The 22,886-nt window shown below is 44.8% G+C and overlaps 1 protein-coding gene across 1 annotated transcript in view; it reads right to left on the bottom strand.

Annotated features, from left to right (window-relative positions):
- LOC124623025 (calpain-D-like) overlaps positions 1–22,886 on the bottom strand; it is a 517,886-nt gene that overhangs the window by 250,007 nt on the left and 244,993 nt on the right.

Genomic DNA, 22,886 nt, shown 5'->3' with positions numbered 1-22,886 from the left:
CTCATCTGAGACCATCTCAACATTCAAGAATTAAAAATATGACGATATACCAAATAGACCGGCAAAATTGGAGGTGGAACGGCGATCACCTTACGATCCTCGTTAACCACTTCCTGCAGGACCTCACTTACAAGGTGCATTGAAGTTCTAAGGCCTCCGATTTTTTTTCTAATTAACTACTCACCCGAAATCGATGAAACTGGCGTTACTTCTCGACGTAATCGCCCTGCAGACGTACACATTTTTCACAACGCTGACGCCATGATTCCATGGCAGCAGCGAAGGCTTCTTTAGGAGTCTGTTTTGACCACTGGAAAATCGCTGAGGCAATAGCAGCACGGCTGGTGAATGTGCGGCCACGGAGAGTGTCTTTCATTGTTGGAAAAAGCCAAAAGTCACTAGGAGCCAGGTCAGGTGAGTAGGGAGCATGAGGAATCACTTCAAAGTTGTTATCACGAAGAAACTGTTGCTTAACATTAGCTCGATGTGCGGGTGCGTTGTCTTGGTGAAACAGCACACGCGCAGCTCTTCCTGGACGTTTTTGTTGCAGTGCAGGAAGGAATTTGTTCTTCAAAACATTTTCGTAGGATGCACCTGTTACCGTAGTGCCCTTTGGAACGCAATGGGTAAGGATTACGCCCTCGCTGTCCCAGAACATGGACACCATCATTTTTTCAGCACTGGCGGTTACCCGAAATTTTTTTGGTGGCGGTGAATCTGTGTGCTTCCATTGAGCTGACTGGCGCTTTGTTTCTGGATTGAAAAATGGCATCCACGTCTCATCCATTGTCACAACTGTCACTGCTGTCGTTGTGCGTCAACATTGCTCGGCAACATGCCACACGGGCAGCCATGTGGTCGTCCGTCAGCATTCGTGGCACCCACCTGGATGACACTTTTCGCATTTTCAGGTCGTCATGCAGGATTTTGTGCACAGAACCCACAGAAATGCCAACTCTGTAGGCGATCTGTTCAACAGTCATTCGGCGATTCCCCAAAACAATTCTCTCCACTTTCTCGATCATGTCGTGCGAGCCCGAGGTTGTTTCGGTTTGTTGTCACACGATGTTCTGCCTTCATTAAACTGTCGCACCTACGAACGCACTTTCGACACATCCATAACTCCATCACCACATGTCTCCTTCAACTGTAGATGAATTTCAATTGGTTTCACACCACGCAAATTCAGAAAACGAATGATTGCACGCTGTTTACGGAAAACGTCGCCATTTTTTTTTCGCCATTTTAAGTATTTAAAACAGTTCTCATTCACGCCGCTGGCGGTAAAATTCCATCTGCCGTACGGTGCTGCCATCTCTGGGACGTATTGTCAATGAACGCGGCCCCATTTTAAAACAATGCGCATGTTTCTATCTCTTTCCAGTCCAGAGAAAAAAAATCGGAGGCCTTAGAACTTGAATGCACCTCGTACATCTCGTCACTAGAGGCTACAGCAGTGTCAGTGGAACAACGCATGGCAAAATAACTCCCAGCCGCCTACTTGCCTCCAGGAGATGCACTCGATGAAGACGCCTTTATCTCCATTTTTCACCTCTTCTACAAGATCATTTTATAATATGACCTCAACGCGAAACATCTTGCATGTCACGACAAGGCAATGCCATAGGCACCAAAGTTTATGATTTACAAGTACGTCTGCAAGCGATAGCTATCGGGCCTGAGGACTCCACATCACAGACCTGACGACCTAGATGTGGCGGCTTGTCAAGAATGTTGGCCCACATGTCAAAATCAATAAACGATCTCACAGCCGACCACCACCATGTCACAAGCAGACTCATGGATGCCACTGAACCTCCTATACCTCCATCCAAAACTACTGTTGATTTGACGCAGTTTAAACAATAATGTTCGAACCACTAAAGATGTCTCCACCAAGGAGCTCATAGACCAAGCAACTGACTTGGTGTCTTCAAAGATAAGATTAGCTCCTAAACAGACCTCTACCAGAACTTTTTTCCAGAACCCGTATTATCATGAACTGCCTCCTCTGCAATAAGATTTGAAGTATCTGAACAACCGAGCGAAGAAGATGTGGCAAAGGACACGCAACCCTGCATACCGCCGTGAGATGAGGACACACCCAAATGAACTCACCATACGAATCCGGGAATGGCGAGTAGAGCAATGGGAAGAAAGGATGGTCTAAAACTAACTTCGTTCGCGCGACGAGTGCCAACTTATTCGCAATGTATGTCAACCAGAACAGCTTAAAAGAGCACTTTTCAATAACAGTAGATTAACCTTCGATCCGTTGGAAAAAGCAGAGTTTTATGCAACAACTTATGAAACACGAAAGTCCTTAGCGTTCGAAGACTACCAGAACGATGAGATGGAAGACAACAGAATGCGACTGACAACCAAACGAATCAGAAACAACGGACTCATTTTGGCACGAATCAAATGGCTCTGAGCACTATGGGACTTAACATCTAAGGTCATCAGTCCCCCTAGACTTAGAACTACTTAAACCTAGCTAACCTAAGGACTTCACACACATCCACGTCCGAGGCAGGGTTCGAACCTGCGACCGTAGCAGCAGCGCTGTTCCGGACTGAAGCGCCTAGAACCGCTCGGCCACAGCGGCCGGCGGCACGAGTCAGACCTTCACTTGTTGAGAATAACATAATTCGTCCTGAACAGTTCGCTTATCAGCGAAAACTGTCAGCAGAAATAGAATTTCTTCGAATTTCTGAATTTTTGGCCGATAACATTAACCTATCGAATTACACTGTAGCCATATTTTTGGATGCTGAAAAGGCCTATGACAAAGTGTGGCGTGACTGATTATTAACACCATCAACAAACAATACGGATGTGTCCGAGTCCAAAGTAAAAATAATTGACAGCGTTTTACATGACAGAAGCCTTCATGTACAAATAGACGGACAACGGTCTACACACGAAGTACAAAGTGATGTGATCCCGCATAGATCAGTGCCTTCACTCAATTTTCACGATTTATGTGAATGATCTATCGAAGATGCAATACATCTTATTAGCAGTTTGCCGACGATATGGCGTCGATTACAAGAGGCAGACAAATCATTACAGCGCGAGCAATAGACCAACACCAGCTTCCTATTCTCCAACTTTGGACAAACTGCCACAAGACAAAGATCAATGCGCAGGAAACAAAAGCGATTTTATTCATCACAAAACGCCCTGTGCCCAACAGATGCCTTATTATACGTGACCATGTGATGGAGTGGACTGATACCACTATCTTGGATTTATTCTGAACAAAAAATTAATCTGTACACCTCATATCACAGCTAAAAGAGAGAAAATTATAAAGTTGATTCACGGACTGTACCATTTCCTGGGTAGCAAGGACATGCTTCCCAAAAGAATGTACCTCGCCACAATCCTCACAATGATGCTACATGGCTGCAGCACGAGTGGGAAAACTTACAAGACGAACATTAATAAATTTCAAGTCCTCCAAAACAAGGTCTTACGGATCATTCTTAATGCTACACGTTTCACGAGAACCCAGGCTCTTCACAAGGAATCCAATTTACCACCAGTTTCCGAACTCTTCGCGACAGATCGGTAAGCTTATTTGAAAAAATTGACGCCTTATATCCAACTATCCGACAGCCCGAAGACATAGGTCTAGCAGAAACTCAGCCTTGGCACAGATTTAAAGTTCATGGGGCTATCATTGTACTATAGTAATGAATAAATGGAAAATGGTGCAGAAGGTCTTCATGAGCCCAATTTCCCTTAAAGTGTACTGTTGACACCCGAATATCCTCTTACTTAGGAACGCCAGCAGCCATAGGCTGTAGCACTTCGGCGTCACACCACAAATATTTACTGTTCCTCTTGAAATAGGCTTTATGTCACTAAGGGATTATGTGAAAAAGGTAAGATAATTAGGGCGTGAAGAGTGGCAAACGGACAGACATGTTACCTTTGCTCGGTACACGAATCGAATGGGACATAAAATGGTCAAACTGTACGAAGAATCCCACGCACACACCAGGTGCGTCATCACGTCCAGAGACATGAAGGTGAATGTCTTACAGAACAAACACAACTCAGATACATACATTCCTTCCATTTGACTGATGAAGTCATCATTTTTAAGGTATGTGTGCTAGCAGACTTTGTGTGAGGTAGTTCCCCGGAAACATCTTGGTCGCTAAATACTTTATTTATGAGGCGTTTCGAGTAACTGTGGCCAAAGTTAACACAAAAGACACAATCAGAAAAGCTTATATAACTACTACAAGAGCAGTGTAATAGCAAGAACGAAAGTACACGTTGAGTACAAGTACTCCCAAAATGCTTAGGAAAGCTCATACAAATGAGCAACACGAAAAAATATTCACTCTCCTGTGCAATTGCCGTTGAGCGTATTTTCAAAAGACGTTACTTTAGGACGTCGCATGTCAGACTGAAGGCAACATACTTGAGAATTTTACTTCATCATCTTGGCGCCAGATGGCGTTGATCTCAAAGATCGAAATATACTAGGAAATAGCGTTTACAATATACAAAACATCGTAAATATCCCCTAGCACATTACATTTCTTTTTTTTATGATAAGAGTCATATCGTCAATAAAAAAATATAACGACATAGCATACGTTATGAATAAAACCTACTGTAGGACACATACAAAGACCCTGCAGCACACTAGACACAACATCCGAATCTACTTCTACATCCATACTTCGCAATCTACCTTACGGCGCACGGCGAAGGGTACCTTGCACCACTAGTAGTCATTTCCTTTCCTGCTCCACTCGCAAACAGAACGAGGGAAAAAACCAGTATCTATATGCCTCTATCTGACCCCTAATTTCTCTATCTTACCTTCGTGCTCCTTACGTGACTGTATGCTGGAGGCAACAGGATTGTTCTGCAGTCGGCTTCAAATGCCATTTCTCTAAATTTTCTCAATAGTATTCCTCGAAAAGAATGTCGCCTTCCCTCCAGGGATTCCCATTTGAGTTCCCGAGGCATCTCCGTAACACTTACATGTAGTTCAAACCTACCAAGTAACAAATCTAGCACCCCGCTCTTTAACTGCTTCGATGTCTTCCTCTAATCCGACATGGTAGGGATTCCAAACAGTCGAACAGTACTCAAGAATAGGTCGCACTACTGTCCTATATGCGGTCGAGATACAGTAATGCAAAAGCCATCATTATAAGGGAGCACAATACGCAATTTTTTAACTATTTTCAAACAAAGCAAGCAGTTGTCAACATATTGAGACCACAGGCGGGCCTTGTCAAAACAAACAAAATCTCATCATGAATAACAAATTTTCTGATAGGGTTTGGATGGACTGGGAATAGGTAGAAACAGAAATACGGTAGGGGGAGTGTAGGAGGTTGGCGGGGGGGGGGGGGGGGGGGGGGGTGAGGTGAGCTAAGGGCAGGGAAGTAGAAGGTGAGGCGGAAGTAGGATATGGGGGAATATGGGGACAAGGGTGAGAGGGAGGTGAGCAGGAAAATAGGGAAAGGGGGTGGGGGTGGGGGGAGGAACAAGGAACTAGAAGGAAGGGTAGCATAAGGGGACGAAGAGGAACAAAGAAAAAACGGGGGAATGTTGCATCAATGGCACATTTTCGCTGAATTTTATATAATAAATATAATGACATTTAAAATTATGTTTTAATATAATGATCATGTTTTCCTGTGCATAACTGCCCAGATAATTTTCTTATCTATGTGACATACAGGGACCAATACATAAAAAAAATCATGAACACACCTTGGTACACATCACCGTTTTATCAATATGACATGCAACCTTTCCAGTGGTTTAGTGACATTTAACACAGCCTGCAATTAGGAATATGACTTAAAAATAGGCCAATAAACTACGATGTCATGAATATGTTTACAAGTATAAGAGTATCAGTGGAGCACATTACTGGGAGAGGGGATGGGACGGGAGGAGGGGAGAGTATTTGCATATGGTTCATCCAACTTTTCACTCCCCCTACTCTCCTCCACCTCCATGCTCCCCCCCCCCCCTCCCACACACACACACACACACACACACACACACACACACACACACACACAATATGCTTCAATGACATTCCTATACTTGTAAACATATTCATGAGGTTTCAGTTTATTGGTCCATTTTTAAATATTATTCCTAACCAAAAGATGTGATATATGTCACTCAACCATTGTACAGGTTGCATGTGGGATACAAATGGTTATCTACCTGGAAAAGTGCAGTGTACTAAAATATGTTCACGATGTTTTTATGGCTTTGAGCCTGTGTGTCATATAGATAATAAATTATGTACCTTGGAAGTTATGTTCTGGAAATAAAACCATGCTCCTTATGTTTTAATATAATTTTAAATGTTGTTATATTTCAAAAAATGGTTCAAATGGCTCTGAGCACTATGGGACTTAACTACTGTGGTCATTAGTCCCCTAGAACTTAGAACTACTTAAACCTAACTAACCTAAGGACATCACACACATCCATGCCCGAGGCAGGATTCGAACCTGCGACCGTAGCAGTCGCGCGGTTCCGGACTGCGCGCCTAGAACCGCTAGACCACCACGGCCGGCCGTTGTTATATTTATTAGAGAAAATGTACCATTGGTGTAACATTCTCGCTGTGCCTTCTTTGTTCCGCTTCGACCTTTCGTGATGCCCTCCGTTTCAGTTGCCTGAAAAGCGTATCCATATGGCCGAGGCGGTTAACGTAACCGTTCTAGAGAAGTGGAGCATCGAGGTCTGAGACCCGTCTTGCATAACTTTTCAATGTTCGCCATTGAATTATCACAAAGCCCTGTGCGGCTGGAAGGCAAAAATTCTCACCCACCCTTTCCCTTTATTTCCCCGTTCTTTATTTCATATGAGTCATCACGAGTTTCTGTTTACACTATAGAAATATATTACATGGTATATTATACAGGGTGTTACAAAAAGGTACGGCCAAACTTTCAGGAAACATTCCTCACACACAAATAAAGAAAAGATGTTATGTGGACATGTGTCCGGAAACGCTTAATTTCCATGTTAGAGCTCATTTTAGTTTCGTCAGTATGTACTGTACTTCCTCGATTTACCGCCAATTGGCCCAATTGAAGGAAGGTAATGTTGACTTCGGTGCTTGTGTTGACATGCGACTCATTGCTCTACAGTACTAGCATCAAGCACATCAGTACGTAGCATCAACAGATTAATGTTCATCACGAACGTGGTTTTGCAGTCAGTGCAATATTTACAAATGCGGCGTTGGCAGATGCCCATTTGATGTATGGATTAGCACGGGGCAATAGCCGTGGCGCGGTACGTTTGTATCGAGACAAATTTCCAGAACGAAGGTGTCCCGACAGGAAGACGTTCTAAGCAATTGATCGGCGTCTTAGGGAGCACAGAACATTCCAGCCTATGACTCGCGACTGGGGAAGACCTAGAACGACGAGGACACGTGTAATGGACGAGGCAATTCTTCGTGCAGTTGACGATAACCCTAATGTCAGCGTCAGAGAAGTTGCTGCTGTACAAGGTAACGTCGACCACGTCACTGTATCGAGAGTGCTACGGGAGAACCAGTTGATTCCGTACCATGTACAGCGTGTGCAGGCACTATCACCAGCTGATTGGCCTCCACGGGTACACTTCTGCGAATGGTTCATCCAACAATGTGTCAATCCTCATTTCAGTGCAAATGTTCTCTTTACGGATGAGGCTTCATTCCAACATGATCAAATTGTAAATTTTCACAATCAACATGTGTGGGCTGACGAGAATCCGCACGCAATTGTGCAATCACGTCATCAACACAGATTTTCTGTGAACGTTTGGGCAGGCATTGTTGGTGATGTCTTGATTCGGCCCCATGTTCTTCCACCTACGCTCAATGGAGCACATTATCATGGTTTCATACGGGATACTCTACCTGTGCCGCTAGAACATGTGCCTTTACAAGTACAACACAACATGTGGTTCATGCACGATGGAGCTCCTGCACATTTCAGTCGAAGTGTTCGTCCGCTTCTCAACAACAGATTCGGTGACCGATGGATTGGTAGAGGCGGACCAATTCCATGGCCTCCACGGTCTCCTGACCTCAACCCTCTTGACTTTCATTTATGGGGGCATTTGGAAGCTCTTGTCTACGCAACCCCGGTACCAAATGTAGACTCTTCGTGCTCGTATTGTGGACGGTTGTGATACAATACGCCATTCTCCAGGGCTGCATCAGCGCATCAGGGATTCCATGCGACGGAGGGTGGATGCATGTATCCTCGCTAACGGAGGACATTTTGAACATTTCCTGTAACAAAGAGTTTGAAGCCACGCTGGTACGTTCTGCTGCTGTGTGTTTCCATTCCATGATTAATGTGATTTGAAGAGAAGTAATAAAATGAGCTCTAACATGGAAAGTAAGCTTTTCCGGACACATGTCCACACAACATATTTTCTTTATTTGTGTGTGAGGAATGTTTCCTGAAAGTTTGGCCGAACCTTTTTGTAACACCCTGTATACTGGACCTAAACATCTCACTATGTGACACGGCATATATAGCATCGCTGACATTACATTCAGTGGCTAATAACACAGACAGGTCAGACTGCGTGAAGTTTTTAAAATGAAGCAAAATGAAGAACAACTCAAAGCCCTTGCGAAATATCAGCTTGCTCCTTGTCCATTGTCTCTATTCTCAGACAATCAATCGCCCAGTTATGTGTATTACCTGCAATGTCATTCTAGATTTCAATTTGCTACTATATTTCATGGCTACCCATGTGACGGACAATGTAGCGCAGAGGGCGCTGAGAGAAACTGTAAGTCTAGAAAACATTCTTCGGTTGCACTTGTAGTCGAATCAGAGATGGTAATCCAAGTCCCTCATGACAAATTTTCGTACAACGAACGAAACAAGAATCGCTTGAACACACTTCTTAAAAAGGTATTTCGAGAGTGCAGCATTGAGATGGACCAGGCAGAAAAAGATGCTAATCTTAACGACTGTAACATGTACCATTCCAAGAAACGAGCATTTTGGAAGTGTGGTCGTAGTGGGAGAGGATATTGACCACCTGTGCTCATGACTGCCTTCGGACAAGGCACCGAAAACTTCTTTTTCTGAAGTCGGAAGTGCAGGAGACAAGTGGGTTTGCACTGACTCCTGCAAGTCGAAGTTAACGTATTCTGTTCGCTGTCCTTGATAAATGTGACACAATAACCGCTTTATCGGTCAAGGAAGAATGAAGTTCTGCAACATCATTATTTAAAGGAACATCTAAACTCAGCACCTGGCGCGTTCAAGAAACTACATGCTACCCGTGAAGAAATAATAACAACTGGAGAACAGTTTATCATCGCATTGTGTAGCGCAGGTGTAAGCAGTTGCCACACGTTTGACGATTTGCAGTAACAGCCATTCACAAAGTCTGCCACAGAAAGCAAATTGAATCTTGCAAGGCTGCCACCCAAAATAATGCTACGCAAAGTAATTCGTTGCGGAGTTAACAGCAAGCCGAAAGTTGGATGGAAACAGGAAACTTACTGAGAAATGTGGCTGGACTCAAAGTAACCATGATCCGAGTCCTGTTGTAATGATAATAATACAATATCTGTGTCAGTTCTTCACATTGTTACGTACTAATGTAATTTGAGCTCTAGCCGTAGCGTACTCCTGCAGAAAAGCAGGTTCGAAACGTTTTTCCAATTGCGAGAACTGCGGCAGAGTCAACTGTAAACCGTGCCAGGATTTTTATATGAAAAAAATGAGGAAGTAGATTTTATAGAATTTACTGAGGAAGCATACGTCGAAGTCAATGAAATGGAATAGGCCGACTGACTTTTGGAAGAACAATTCGATGTGGGATCAACTCGATCTACTTACTCCGATTCTACCACTCAAGACATTTCTAGTGATGTCTAGGAACTTGGCCCATCAAAACGTCCGAAGTGACTTACATAGCCGGTCGGGGGGCCGAGCGGTTCTAGACGCTACAGTCTGGAACCGCGCGACAGCTACGGTCGCAGGTTCGAATCCTACCTCGGGCATGAATGTGTGTGATGTCCTTACGTTAGTTAGGTTTAAGTAGTTCTAAGTTCTAGGGGACTGATGACCTCAGAAGTTAAGTCCCATAGTGCACAGAGCCATTTGAACCATTTTGAAACTGATATTTTTACCAAATGTAGCGTCCTTGTTACTGAATGCGGAAAAATATTGTAGTAATCAAACCTGTAGAGAATTTTGTGCTTTTTAAAAAGGAAATAGATGCCAAAGCGCCAAGAACACAAGAAACTGAGGTTTTTTTGAAAACACTGGGAAAGTCTTACATATTCAAAGTTTTTTAACTTCAGAAAATTTAATCAAAACATATTTTGTTGGCACAACTTGGTTTTCCCATCTTTCCAACCATATAAACGAGCAAAAAATAAATAAAATCTTCTACCCCACCTTTTGCACCATATGTCTACTAATTGGCTGGAATAATAAATATCTTACACACAAAAATTCTTTTCTCCCTTTGCCGCCATTTTGTCAAGTCACTGCACTCGTACAGCCAATTGGTTGGCAACGTGGAATTTCCGTGAGTTCACAGTTCTATTCATGCAGACATTTTTACGGGTTATACTTCGGAAAATGTGGAACCTTGAAAACGAAAGAATTATTTATCGCAGGCCCGTACATATGAATTTGTTCTTGAACTGTAATGCTACGGCAAGTACACTGATGTGGCAGAAACCATGGGATACCTCTGAATTTGGTGTGGGACATTCTTTTGCCTGGCATAGTTCAGCAACTCAACAGGGTACGTACTCAACAATTAATTGGAAGTCCCCTACAGAAGTAATGAACCATGCCGCCCCTATAGTCGTCCATAATTGCAAAAGCGTTTTGGAACGAACTGACCTCTCGATTACGTCCCGTATACAGGGTGGTCTATTGATAGTGACCGGGCCAAGTATCTCCCGAAATAAGCATCAAACGAAAAAACTACAAAGAACGAAACTCGTCTAGCTTGAAGGGGGAAACCAGATGGCGCCATGGTTGGCCCGCTAGATGGCGCTGCCATAGGTCAAACGGATATCAACTGCGTTTTTTAAAATAGGAGCCCCCATTTTTATTACATATTCGTGTAGTACGTAAAGAAATATGGATGTTTTAATTGGACCACTTTTTTTCGTTTTGTGATAGACGGCGCTGTAATAGTCAGAAACGTATAAGTACGTCGTATCACGTAACATTCCACCAGTGCGGACAGGATTTGCTTCGTGATAAAATTACCCCTGTTTGTACTTTTTTCGTTTGACGCTTATTTCGTGAGATATTTGGCCCGGTCACGACCAATGGACCACCCTGTATATTTAGTGGAATTCATGTCCGGTTATCTGAGTGGCCAAATCATTCACTCTAATTGTCGGTAATATTCTTCAAACCAATCGCAACCAGTTGTGACCCAGTGACATTGTGGATTGTCATTCATAAAAATGAAGTCCGTGAACGGCTGAAAATGGTCTCCAGATAGCCGAACACAACCATTTCCAGTCAATGATCGGTTCAGCTGGACCAGAGGACCCATCCCATTCCATGCGAACACAGCCCACATCATTATGGAGCTACAATCAGCTTGCACGGTGCATTGTCGGCAACTCGGACCCATAGTTCCCTGGGGTCTGCGCCACACTCGACATCTACCATCAGCTCCTACCAACTGAAATCGGGAGTCATTTCACCAGGCCACGGTTTTCCAGTTGTCTAGGAGCCAACTGATCTGTTCACGAGGCCAGGAGAGGCGAAGCAGGCGATGTCGTGCTGTTGGCAAAGGCACTCGCGTCGGTCTACATCTACATCTACATTTATACTCCGCAAGCCACCCAACGGTGTGTGGCGGAGGGCACTTTACGTGCCACTGTCATTACCTCCCTTTCCTGTTCCAGTTGCGTATGGTTCGCGGGAAGAACGACTGTCTGAAAGCCTCCGTGCGCGCTCGAATCTCTCTAATTTTACATTCGTGATCTCCTCGGGAGGTATAAGTAGGGGGAAGCAATATATTCGATACCTCATCCAGAAACGCACCCTCTCGAAACCTGGCGAGCAAGCTGCACCGCGATGCAGAGCGCCTATCTTGCAGAGTCTGCCACTTGAGTTTGCTAAACATCTCCGTAACGGTATCACGGTTACCAAATAACCCTGTGACGAAACGCGCCGCTCTTCTTTGGATCTTCTCTATCTCCTCCGTCAACCCGATCTGGTACGGATCCCACACTGATGAGCAATACTCAAGTATAGGTCGAACGAGTGTTTTGTAAGCCACCTCCTTTGTTGATGGACTGCATTTTCTAAGGACTCTCCCAATGAATCTCAATCTGGTACCCGCTTTACCAACAATTAATTTTATATGATCATTTCAATTCAAATCGTTCCGCACGCATACTCCCAGATATTTTACAGAAGTAACTGCTACCAGTGTTTGTTCCGCTATCATATAATCATACAATAAAGGATCCTTCTTTCTATGTATCCGCAATACATTACATTTGTCTATGTCAAGGGACAGTTGCCACTCCCTGCACCAAGTGCCTATCCGCTGCAGATCTTCCTGCATTTCGCTACAATTTTCTAGTGCTGCAACTTCTCTGTATACTACAGCATCATCCGCGAAAAGCCGCATGGAACTTCCGACACTATCTACTAGGTCATTTATATATATTGTGAAAAGCAATGGTCCCATAACACTCCCCTGTGGTAAGCCAGAGGTTACTTTAACGTCTGTAGACGTCTCTCCATTGATAACAACATGTTGTGTTCTGTTTGCTAAAAACTCTTCAATCCAGCCACACAGCTGGTTTGATATTCCGTAGGCTCTTACTTTGTTTATCAGGCGACAGTGCGGAACTGTATCGAACGCCTTCCGGAAGTCAAGGAAAATAGCATCTACTTGGGAGCCTGTATCTAATATTTTCTGGGCCTCATGAACAAATAAAGCGAGTTGGGTCTCACACGATCGCTGTTTCCGGAATCCATGTTGATTCCTACATAGTAGATTCTGGGTTTCCAAAAACGACATTATACGCGAGCAAAAAACATGTTCTAAAATTCTACAACAGATCGACGTCAGAGATATAGGTCTATAGTTTTGCGCATCTGCTCGACGACCCTTCTTGAAGACGGGGACTACCAGTGCTCTTTTCCAATCATTTGGAACCTTCCGTTCCTCTAGAGACTTGCGATACACGGCTGTTAGAAGGGGGGCAAATTCTTTCGCGTACTCTGTGTAGAATCGAATTGGTATCCCGTCAGGTCCAGTGGACTTTCCTCTGTTGAGTGATTCCAGTTGCTTTTCTATTCCTTGGACACTTATTTCGATGTCAGCCATTTTTCCGTTTGTGCGAGGATTTAGAGAAGGAACTGCAGTGCGGTCTTCCTCTGTGAAACAGCTTTGGAAAAAGGTGTTTAGTATTTGAGCTTTAAGCGTGTCATCCTCTGTTTCAATGCCATCATCATCCCAGAGTGTCTGGATATGCTGTTTCGAGCCACTTACTGATTTAACGTAAGACCAGAACTTCCTAGGATTTTCTGTCAAGTCGGCACATAGAATTTTACTTTCGAATTTACTGAACGCTTCACGCATACCCCTCCTTACGCTAACTTTGACATCGTTTAGCTTCTGTTTGTCTGAGAGGTTTTGGCTGCGTTTACACTTGGAGTGAAGCTCTCTTTGCTTTCGCAGTAGTTTCCTAACTTCGTTGTTGAACCACGGTGAGTTTCTCCCGTACCTCACAGTTTTACTCGGCACGTACCTGTCTAAAACGCTGCCATTGCTCATTAACGCCACTGTCCAATGGATACTTTCGTCGTACGGCGCACTTTGTTTTCTGTGGTTATTTCAAGAATTGTTGCTTGCCTGTTAGCACTGACAACTCTACGCAAACGCAGCTCCCTCGGTCGTTAAGTGAAGGCCGTCGGCTACTGCGTTGTTTGTGCTGAGAGGTAATGCCTGAAATATGGTACTCTCGACACAGTCTTGACATTGTAGATCTCTGGATATTGGATTCCCTATTGATTTCCAAAATGGAATGTGTCATGCGTGCACCTCTAACTCTCATTCCTCACTCAAAGCCTGTTAAATCCCGTGGTGCGGTCATGATCACGTAGGTAACCTTTTGACACGAATCAGCTGAGTACAAATTACAGCTCCACCAATGCGTAAGCGAAAGTACCACCATCTGTGTATATGCGTATTGCTATCCCATAATATTTATCATCTCAATGTATTCATGCATCAGTCTTATTTATACAGGTTATACTTTGGCAAATATAGAACCTTGAAACCGAATGAATTACACTACTGGCCATTAAAATTGCTACACCAAGAAGGAATGCAGTTCATAAACGTGTATTCATTGGACAAATATATTATACTAGAACTGATATGTAGTTACATTTTCACGCAATTTGAGTCCATAGATCCTGAGAAATCAGTACCCAGAATAACCACCTCTGGCCGTAATAACGGCCTTGATACGCCTGGGCATTGAGTCAAACAGAGCTTGGATGGCGTGTACAGGTACAGCTGCCCATGCAGCTTCAACACGATACCACAGTTCATCAAGAGTAGTGACTAGCGTATTGTGACGAGCCAGCTGCTCGGCCACCATTGACCAGTCGTCTTCAGTTGGTGAGAGATCTGGAGAATGTGGTGGCCAGGGCAGCAGTCGAACTTTTTCTGTATCCAGAAAGGCCCGTGCAGGACCTGCAACATGCGGTTGTGCATTATCCTGCTGAAATGTAGGGCTTCGCAGGGATCGAATGAAAGGTAGAGCCACGGGTCGTAACACATCTGAAATTTAACGTCCACTGTTCGAAGTGCCGTCAATGCGAATAAGAGGTGACCGAGACGTGTAACCAAGGGCCCCCATACCATCACGCCGGGTGATACGCCAGTATGGCAGTGACGAATACACGCTTCCAATGTGCGTTCACCGCGATGTCGTCAAACACCGATGCGACCATCATGATCCTGTAAACAGAACCTGGATTCATGCGAAAAAATGACGTTTTGCCATTCGTGCACCCAGGTTCGTCGTTCAGTACACCATCGCAGGCGCTTCTGTGTGTGATGCATCGTCAAGGGTAACCGCAGCCACGGTCTCCGAGCTGATAGTCCATGCTGCTGCAAACGTCGACGAACTGTTCGTGCAGATGGTTCTTGTTTTGCAAACGTCCCCATCTGTTGACTCAGTGATTGAGACGTGGCTGCACGATCCGTTACAGCCATGCGGATAAGACGCCTGTCATCTCGACTGCTAGTGATACGAGGCCGTTGGGATCCAGCACGGCGTTCCGTATTACCCTCCTGAACCCACCGATTCCATATTCTGCTAACAGTCATTGGATCTCAACCTGCGCGAGCAGCAATGTCACGATACGATAAACCGCAATCGCGACAGGCTACAATCCGACGTTTATCAAAGTCGGAAACGTGATGGTACGCATTTCTCCTCCTTACACGAGGCATCACAACAACGTTTCACCAGGCAATGCCGGTCAACTGCTGTTTGTGTATGAGAAATCGGTTGGAAACTTTCCTCATGTCAGCACGTTGTAGGTGTCGCCACTGGCGCCAACCTTGTGTGAATGCTCTGAAAAGCTAATCATTTGCATATCATAGCAGCTTCTTCCTGTAGGTTAAATTTCTTCGTGGTGTAGCACGTCATCTTCGTGGTGAAGCAATTTTAATGGCCAGTAATGTATTTATAGTAGCCCTGCATATATGTTCAGATGAGTATGAATTCCTAATGGTCCAAACTGCGGAGGCGATCGGTCCATAGCCTTACACACTGCTTAAACTAACTTAAGCGAGAACAGCACACTCACCTATCCCCGAGGGAGGACTGGAACCTACGGCGAGAGTGGCCACGCAATCTGTGACACAGCGCCTCAAACCGCGCGGCCACTCCCCGCGGCCCTGCATATATGAATTTCTTCTTAAACTCTAATACCGCGACTTGTAGATTTATCCTTGTGGGAGTGGTCCCTACTACTGAGACATGCTAATTCTACTAGGACTAAACACGTAAGCCATAATTTATGCTAGGTCCTGTGAGGTCACTGAGTTCTCGGGGGCATTTTTCCGCCGCCCGCTGCCCGCCACCAATCAAACCGCAGTGTCTGTGCGAAAGACGAGCAGGCCGGCACGTTTGTCGCCGCGACAGGGGCACGGACAGCCGCGTTAGTCAGACGGTGGGCCCAGAGGCGGCCCTGGGGAGACACTGCGTTCTCTGGCGCATCGCCAGTCAGAGCAACAAAAAATACTCCGCCCGCAACATTTATAACTGGTCAACCGAACGGTCGCCTCTCCCTGCACCGCCGCCTGTAAACACGTTTCGGAGGGAAATTATTTGTCACACATTAATGACGCCACGCTCGACAATTCTGCACGAAACGAGAAACCGAATAAGAAACAAGTGAAAGTAAAGTAGGCCGAGCGAAAAAGAAACGGCGTCCGCGAAAATACTGAAGTGACAAAAGTAATGGCATAGTGATATGCTCCATATAGGTAGTAGGTTACAGTACACTTGTTCGCCCACTGCTTGAATATTGCTCACCAGTGTGGGATCCGTACCAGATAAGGTTGCCGGCCGGAGTGGCCGAGCGGTTAAAGGCGCTACAGTCTGGAACCGCACGACCGCTACGTCGCAGGTTCGAATCCTGCCTCGGGCATGGATGTGTGTGATGTCCTTAGGTTAGTTAGGTTTCAGTAGTTCTAAGTTCTAGGGGACTTATGACCACAGCAGTTGAGTCCCATAGTGCTCAGAGCCATTTGAACCATTTTTGAACCAGATAGGGTTGATAGAAGAGAGGGAGAAGATCCAACGGAGAGCAGCACACTTCGTTACAGGATCATTTAGTAATCGCGAAAGCGTTACGGAGATTATAGATAAACTCAGTGGGAGAGATTGCAGGAGAGACGCTCAGTAGCTCGGTACGGGCTTTTGTTAAAGTTTCGAGAACATACCTTCACCGAGGAGTCAAGCAGTATATTGCTCCCTCCTACGTATATCCCGCGAAGAGACCATGAGGATAAAATCAGAGAGATTAGAACCCACACAGAGGCATACCGACAATCTTTCTTTCCACGACCAACACGAGACTGGAATAGAAAGGAGAACCGATAGAGGTACTCAAAGTACCCTCCGCCACACACCGTCAGGTGGCTTGCGGTGTATGGATGTAGATGTAGATATACAGACAGCGATAGTATCGCGTACAAAAAGTCTAAAAGGGCAGTGCATTGGCGCCGCCGTCATTTGTGCTCAGGTGATTCATGTGAAAAGGTTTATGACATTGTGGTCGCACGACGGCAGTTAACAGACTTTGAACGCGGAATGGTAGTTGGAGCTAGAAGCATTGGACATTTGATTTCGGAAATCGTTAGGGAATCCAATATTTCGCGATCGACGGAGTCAAGAGTGTGCTGAGAGTACCAAATTTGATGCATTACCTCTCACCACGGACAACGCAGAGGCTAACTGCATTCACTTGACGACCGAGAGCAGCGGCATCTGAGTAGAGCAAGAAGATGGTATCTGTTCTTTCGGACATGTCCGAAAGAACAGATAACATCTTCATATAGTTAAGGCTAACCGGCCATTGACCTTTTTCTTCTGTGCTGAATGCACACGCATTGCCCGAACTCTTACGGGACTCGGTAAGATTGTCTGCCGCGAGTAATGAGTGTAATGGACTGGGAGACTACGAATGTAATGTGTGGACATGAAATTGAGGATGTGGATCTCACGGGGAGCGTGCAAGGGATAAATCCCTAGAGCGTCTGCCATGTAAGCAGGAGATCCCGGGTTCGATTCCTGGTCCTGCACACATTTTCAGCTGTCTCCGTTGATGTATATCAAAGTCTGTCGACAGCTTAGGGTCTTGATTTAATTATCATTTCGAGTAGAGTTGTCAGTCCTGACAGACAAGCCATTCTGCTTGATATAACCGAAGAAATGAAAGTGGGACGTACGACACCCGTATCTGTAAGGATAGTGCGGCGAAATTTGGCGTTGATGGGCTATGGCAGCAGACAATCGACGCGAGTGCCTTTGCTAACAGCACGACATAGCCTGTAGGCGCCTCTCTAGGGCTCGTGACCAAATCGGTTGGACCGTAGACGACTGGAAAACCGTGGCCTGATCAGATGGGTCCCGATTCCAGTTGGTAACAGCTGAGAGTAGGGTTCGAGTGTGGTGCAGTCGCCACGAAGCCACGGACCGAAGTTGTCAACAAGGCACTGTGCAAGCTGGTGGTGGCTCAATAATGGTGTAGGCTGTGTTTACATGGAATGAACTGGCTCCTCTGGTCCAAGAGAAGCGATCATTGACTGGAAATGGTTATGTTCGACTGCTTGGAAACCATTTGCAGCCATTTGTATGAATGACAATGCGCCATGTCACCGCGCCACAATTGTTCGCGATGGGTTTCAAGAACGTTCTGGAGGTCAGTTGGTGCACAAAACCGTGCATCAGCTACGCCTGTACAGTTATGGACGACTACAGAGGCAGCATGGCTCGATTTTTCTGCAGGATATTTCCGACTACCTTTCTGAGTTCACGCCACGTCGAGTTGCTACTGTACACCACGCCTAAGGAAGTCCGACGCTATATTATGAGGTATTCCATGACTTTTGTCATGTCAGTGTATATTTGTTTCTAATTATTGCAACAATTTTTCCCTTAAGTGTCCTAAAATCTTTCCAAAGCAGCAGTCAGGTAGAATCCAAGTCCAATGGCGCACAGGTCGTCTCAACCACTCAGTCAGTCTCACGTCACAAGCTGCTAGACCAGGCTCGCCCAAACTGTGCCCCTGGGGCGCTAGCGTCCGCGATCGCCCGCGGCCAGCGCCCCGGGCGAATTCGTGTGTTGTCGCAGTGGCCGAGCCGTGTCGCTTAGCTGGCCGTGCGAACCGCCCGACCGCCCGCCGCGCCTCACGACATTATAAGACACAACCACGGGTTTGGATATTTTTCTAGCCGTGGAAAACGTGTTAGAGTCAATGGGTTTAAAATGGGAACGCCTGACCAGTGTAACAACGGATGGAGCCCCTGCGCTACGAGGGATACGAACTGGATTCCTGGGTTACGTCAGGTCAAAAATGGCTGAAGTCGGCTGTTCCTTATTCGCGGCAGTCCATTGTCTGATATACCAGGAGGCACTTTGAGCGAAGATTGTCAACATAAAAAATTTTATGGACACAGTTCTTCGAACGGTGAATTATCTTCGATCGCATGGACTCACACATCTCCAATTTAAAGAATTTCTGGCTGATATCGAAGCGGAATACCCGGACATCCCCTACCACACCGAAGTAAGATGGCTGAGCAGAGGATAGGTGGTTTATCGGTTTTTCTCCTTGAGGAGTGAAATAAATACCTTTTTGAAATGAAAGGACGTCCAGAAGAATTACTTTGTGATCCTAAGTGGGTGGCGAATTTGGCTTTTTTGAGTGACCTTACTGGTCATTTAAATACTTTGAGCATTTCACTCCAAGGCAAAAATCACTCTGTTGCTGATTTAGTGCAGACGATTCAAGCATTTAAAAAAAAAAAACATTTTGTGGGGAAAACAGATGCGCGAGAAGAATTGTGGACACTTTCCTGCACTAGACAGTGTTAAATAAGATGTGGATTTTTCAGATTATGTTCAAAGACAAGTTTGAAAACGTATTTTTGGAGATAAGTGAGCTTCAACCAGCCTTTTATATGTTTGTTCGCCCGTTTTCCCTTCGGGCAGAGGACGTCTCACAAGTGCTTCAACTAGAGCTGATTGACCTGCAGTGCGATATCCATCTGAAGAACCGCTTTCTTATGTGTAAAACTTTGGATGACTTTTACAGATGTCTTCCACGAGAGAAATATCCTCTTTTGCACAAGCACGCGGCCAAATTTCTCTCAATGTTTGGTTCTACGTATATTTGTGAGCGCTTTTTCTCTCTTTTAAAGCTTGCTAAAACTAAGAACCGTTCATTACTTGGCGATAAAAATTTGACTAATTCTTTCAGGTTAGCAGTCTCACGGAATATTGTACCAAATCTAGACAAAATCGTTTCCTCGAAAAAGAAAAACGTGTAAAATGTTAATTGTCTTCTTTAACAATGTTGACTGTAAGAATTATAGAGCTTTATAGCTTTAATTCTATTTTTAATAAGTTTTCAAACTTGGTCAGTTAAAATTATACCGTACAAAACTCTGAAAAGGGATACAAAAAGGTGTAGCACGAAGTATAACAAAAAATATTTACTTGTAACTACTAACAGTAAAAATAAGACACTATATCCCTTACATAAAACTATTTCTAAAATAGAATATTTTGTTTACGTTAGATCTGACAGCGGGACAGTCCAGCGCAGAGCAGTGCTGTGCGGTCTCACTCGCTCCGCAGCTCTCTCTCTCTCTCTCTCTCTCTCTCTCGCTCCTATGGCGACACTAGCGACACACGGTCGCGGACGGGGCGCTGAACTACACTGCCTTGCGCCCGCGGGGCGCGGGCGCGCCCGCCGGGCGTAATTCTTGGACCATTCCATGTGAAGTGGCACGGCCGATGCTACAGTCCGATTATAATTACTTGACAGCTGACGTCACCTGACGTCGCCAGTTGCGTGTATGTGTTGCCACATCCGTTATCGGCTACCGCTCGGTTGCAGGCGATACATAAACACAGAGTCACTTCACAAATGCTGTTAATACGTAATGCGGAACAGTGTTGAAGCGGCGGCCGCGGGGCATGACGGAAATCAGAGATGCTCTGTCGACTGTTGATTTTAAGTGACCAACGACTGAACTGCCGCAGACGACGGGTTCTGTAGCCATGAATTTCAATTCATGCCCTAACCTAACCACAACATCGTGATGTGGAATGTATCTGAGACAACGGCGATCAACAGTCTGCGGCACACCTAAAATCACGATGGCTTTGCTCGTGGCGCTTTATGAACAAAATCAAGACAGAAAAGTTTCATAATTTTTTGTTTGCATAGCCATCATCCGCAGCAAAATTTCAATTTTAGCGGTAAAAGCAAATTGTAATTTCTCGCTGTCATTGGTTATCTGAAAATTCCCTTACACTCGTTACACGGGATGCACGTTACCAACCGACGAACAGACCTAATTGCAACTTCGTTGCATATAGTAGGCGACAAAATGGTGGATAAGAAAAATAATAGCAAATTAAAAAGCCAATACGATGTTGAAATTGACGAAGCAAAGTACCAGCCATAAAAAAATGCATTTAAACCAATTAATTGAGTAAAAATGAGAATCAAAGTCTTTGATTAGTCAGTAGAACGAAAAACCAGTCCAAAGTTGCAAATTTTACTTTTTTATTCACTCGATCCTAGTTCCGGGTGGAGACTAATTTTCAAATCATCGCAACATAGTCGAAAATGGAATTTCCGAAGATGTGAAAACTATGTCAAAAACATGCAACGAACAGTTACAGCGCATACAGGTAACTGGCCAGCAAATTGGAAGTTCGTCTTTTGACTGGATTTAGGAAAATAAATTTCGCTGCATTTGACGAGATTCGAACCTTCGGTATTGTATACGTCAGAATTATACGCTAACCACTACGATCTGTCATTAACTGCAAAAAGCTGTTGTTTTTGAGACTCTGGTGTCCAGGTGCAACAATTAATTGACAGCCTTCAAAAATTCGGCTTCGTGCGAAGCTTATGTAATGTCGACCGATGTCTGTGATTATGACTGTATAAAAGACGCTGAAACTGGTCTTATGCGGAAAGACCCAGTAGTGTTTAGTTAGTGCTGTGTATGAAACATGTATACTTCGTAAGCATCGTTGTGTGTGTGTGTGTGTGTGTGTGTGTGTGTGTGTGTGTGTGTGTGTGTGTGTGTGTGTATAACACGAAATAAAAGGACCAGACCAAAGATTCGGGATCTAACCACAACAAGAAAGAATACTGGACGAGGAACTGCCAGTGAACTAATTATTGTGGTGGTTTTGCAGCAGCAAACGGTTCAGGTGTTACGTTGAGCGCTGTAACTGGAGGGAACCAGCTGCAACGCGACATGTGCCAGCTATCAAGTAATTTTAATATGACTATAGCCCTTAAATACTTGGCATGCGCCATAGTTGAGAAAAACACCATACATGTTGTGAGTGCCATGGCTAGTGTCTGTAACTGTGCTGTCTCCATGGTTTGGCATGGAGACCACAAAGCAGTCAGATTTTTGTAATTTATTTATTCTTTTTTTTTTTTTTTAATTGTGGTACGGTCTTTTGGGACCGAACTGCTGAGGTCATCGGTCCCTAAGCTTACACACTTCGTAACCTAACTAACTTACGCTAAGGACGTCACACACACATCCATGGCCGAGGAAGGACTTGAACCTCCGACGGGGGAAGCGGCGCGGACCGTGACAAGACGCCTAGACCGCTCGGCTACCACGCGCGGCTTTTGTAATTTTTCATACTTATGAAACATGGAATTAAGAACACAAATATGAATGTCCCAAAGCAGTTCGATGCAAGTCGTTGAGTTGTACATTATGAAGAGGTTAACTACTGAAATTTCGAATCAGCACTTTCCAGGAAGAGTTGGACAACATATTACTACCTTCCACATATAGCCCACGAAATGACCACGATGAGAACATTCAAAAAATTAGAGCTAATTCAGAGGCTTACGGACAATGATTCCTCCCGCGTGTCAATCGCGAGTGCAACAGCGAAGAGGGGGGGGGGGGTCAGTTATTGGTACCAGAAGTACCTTCCGCCACACATCATTAAGTGGCTTGCTGAGTGTGAAAAATCGACTTCAAAGCTTTTAGAACGTCTTTAATACACTAAGGTTAGGACAGTTTTTAGAAGGGGGCGAAATGGCTCT

The sequence above is a fragment of the Schistocerca americana genome, chromosome 7, assembly GCF_021461395.2.
Source record: "Schistocerca americana isolate TAMUIC-IGC-003095 chromosome 7, iqSchAmer2.1, whole genome shotgun sequence".
Lineage (NCBI taxonomy): Eukaryota > Metazoa > Arthropoda > Insecta > Orthoptera > Acrididae > Schistocerca > Schistocerca americana.
Note: the sequence above shows the minus strand (reverse complement) of the source record. Positions and strands in the feature narration are given on the sequence as shown.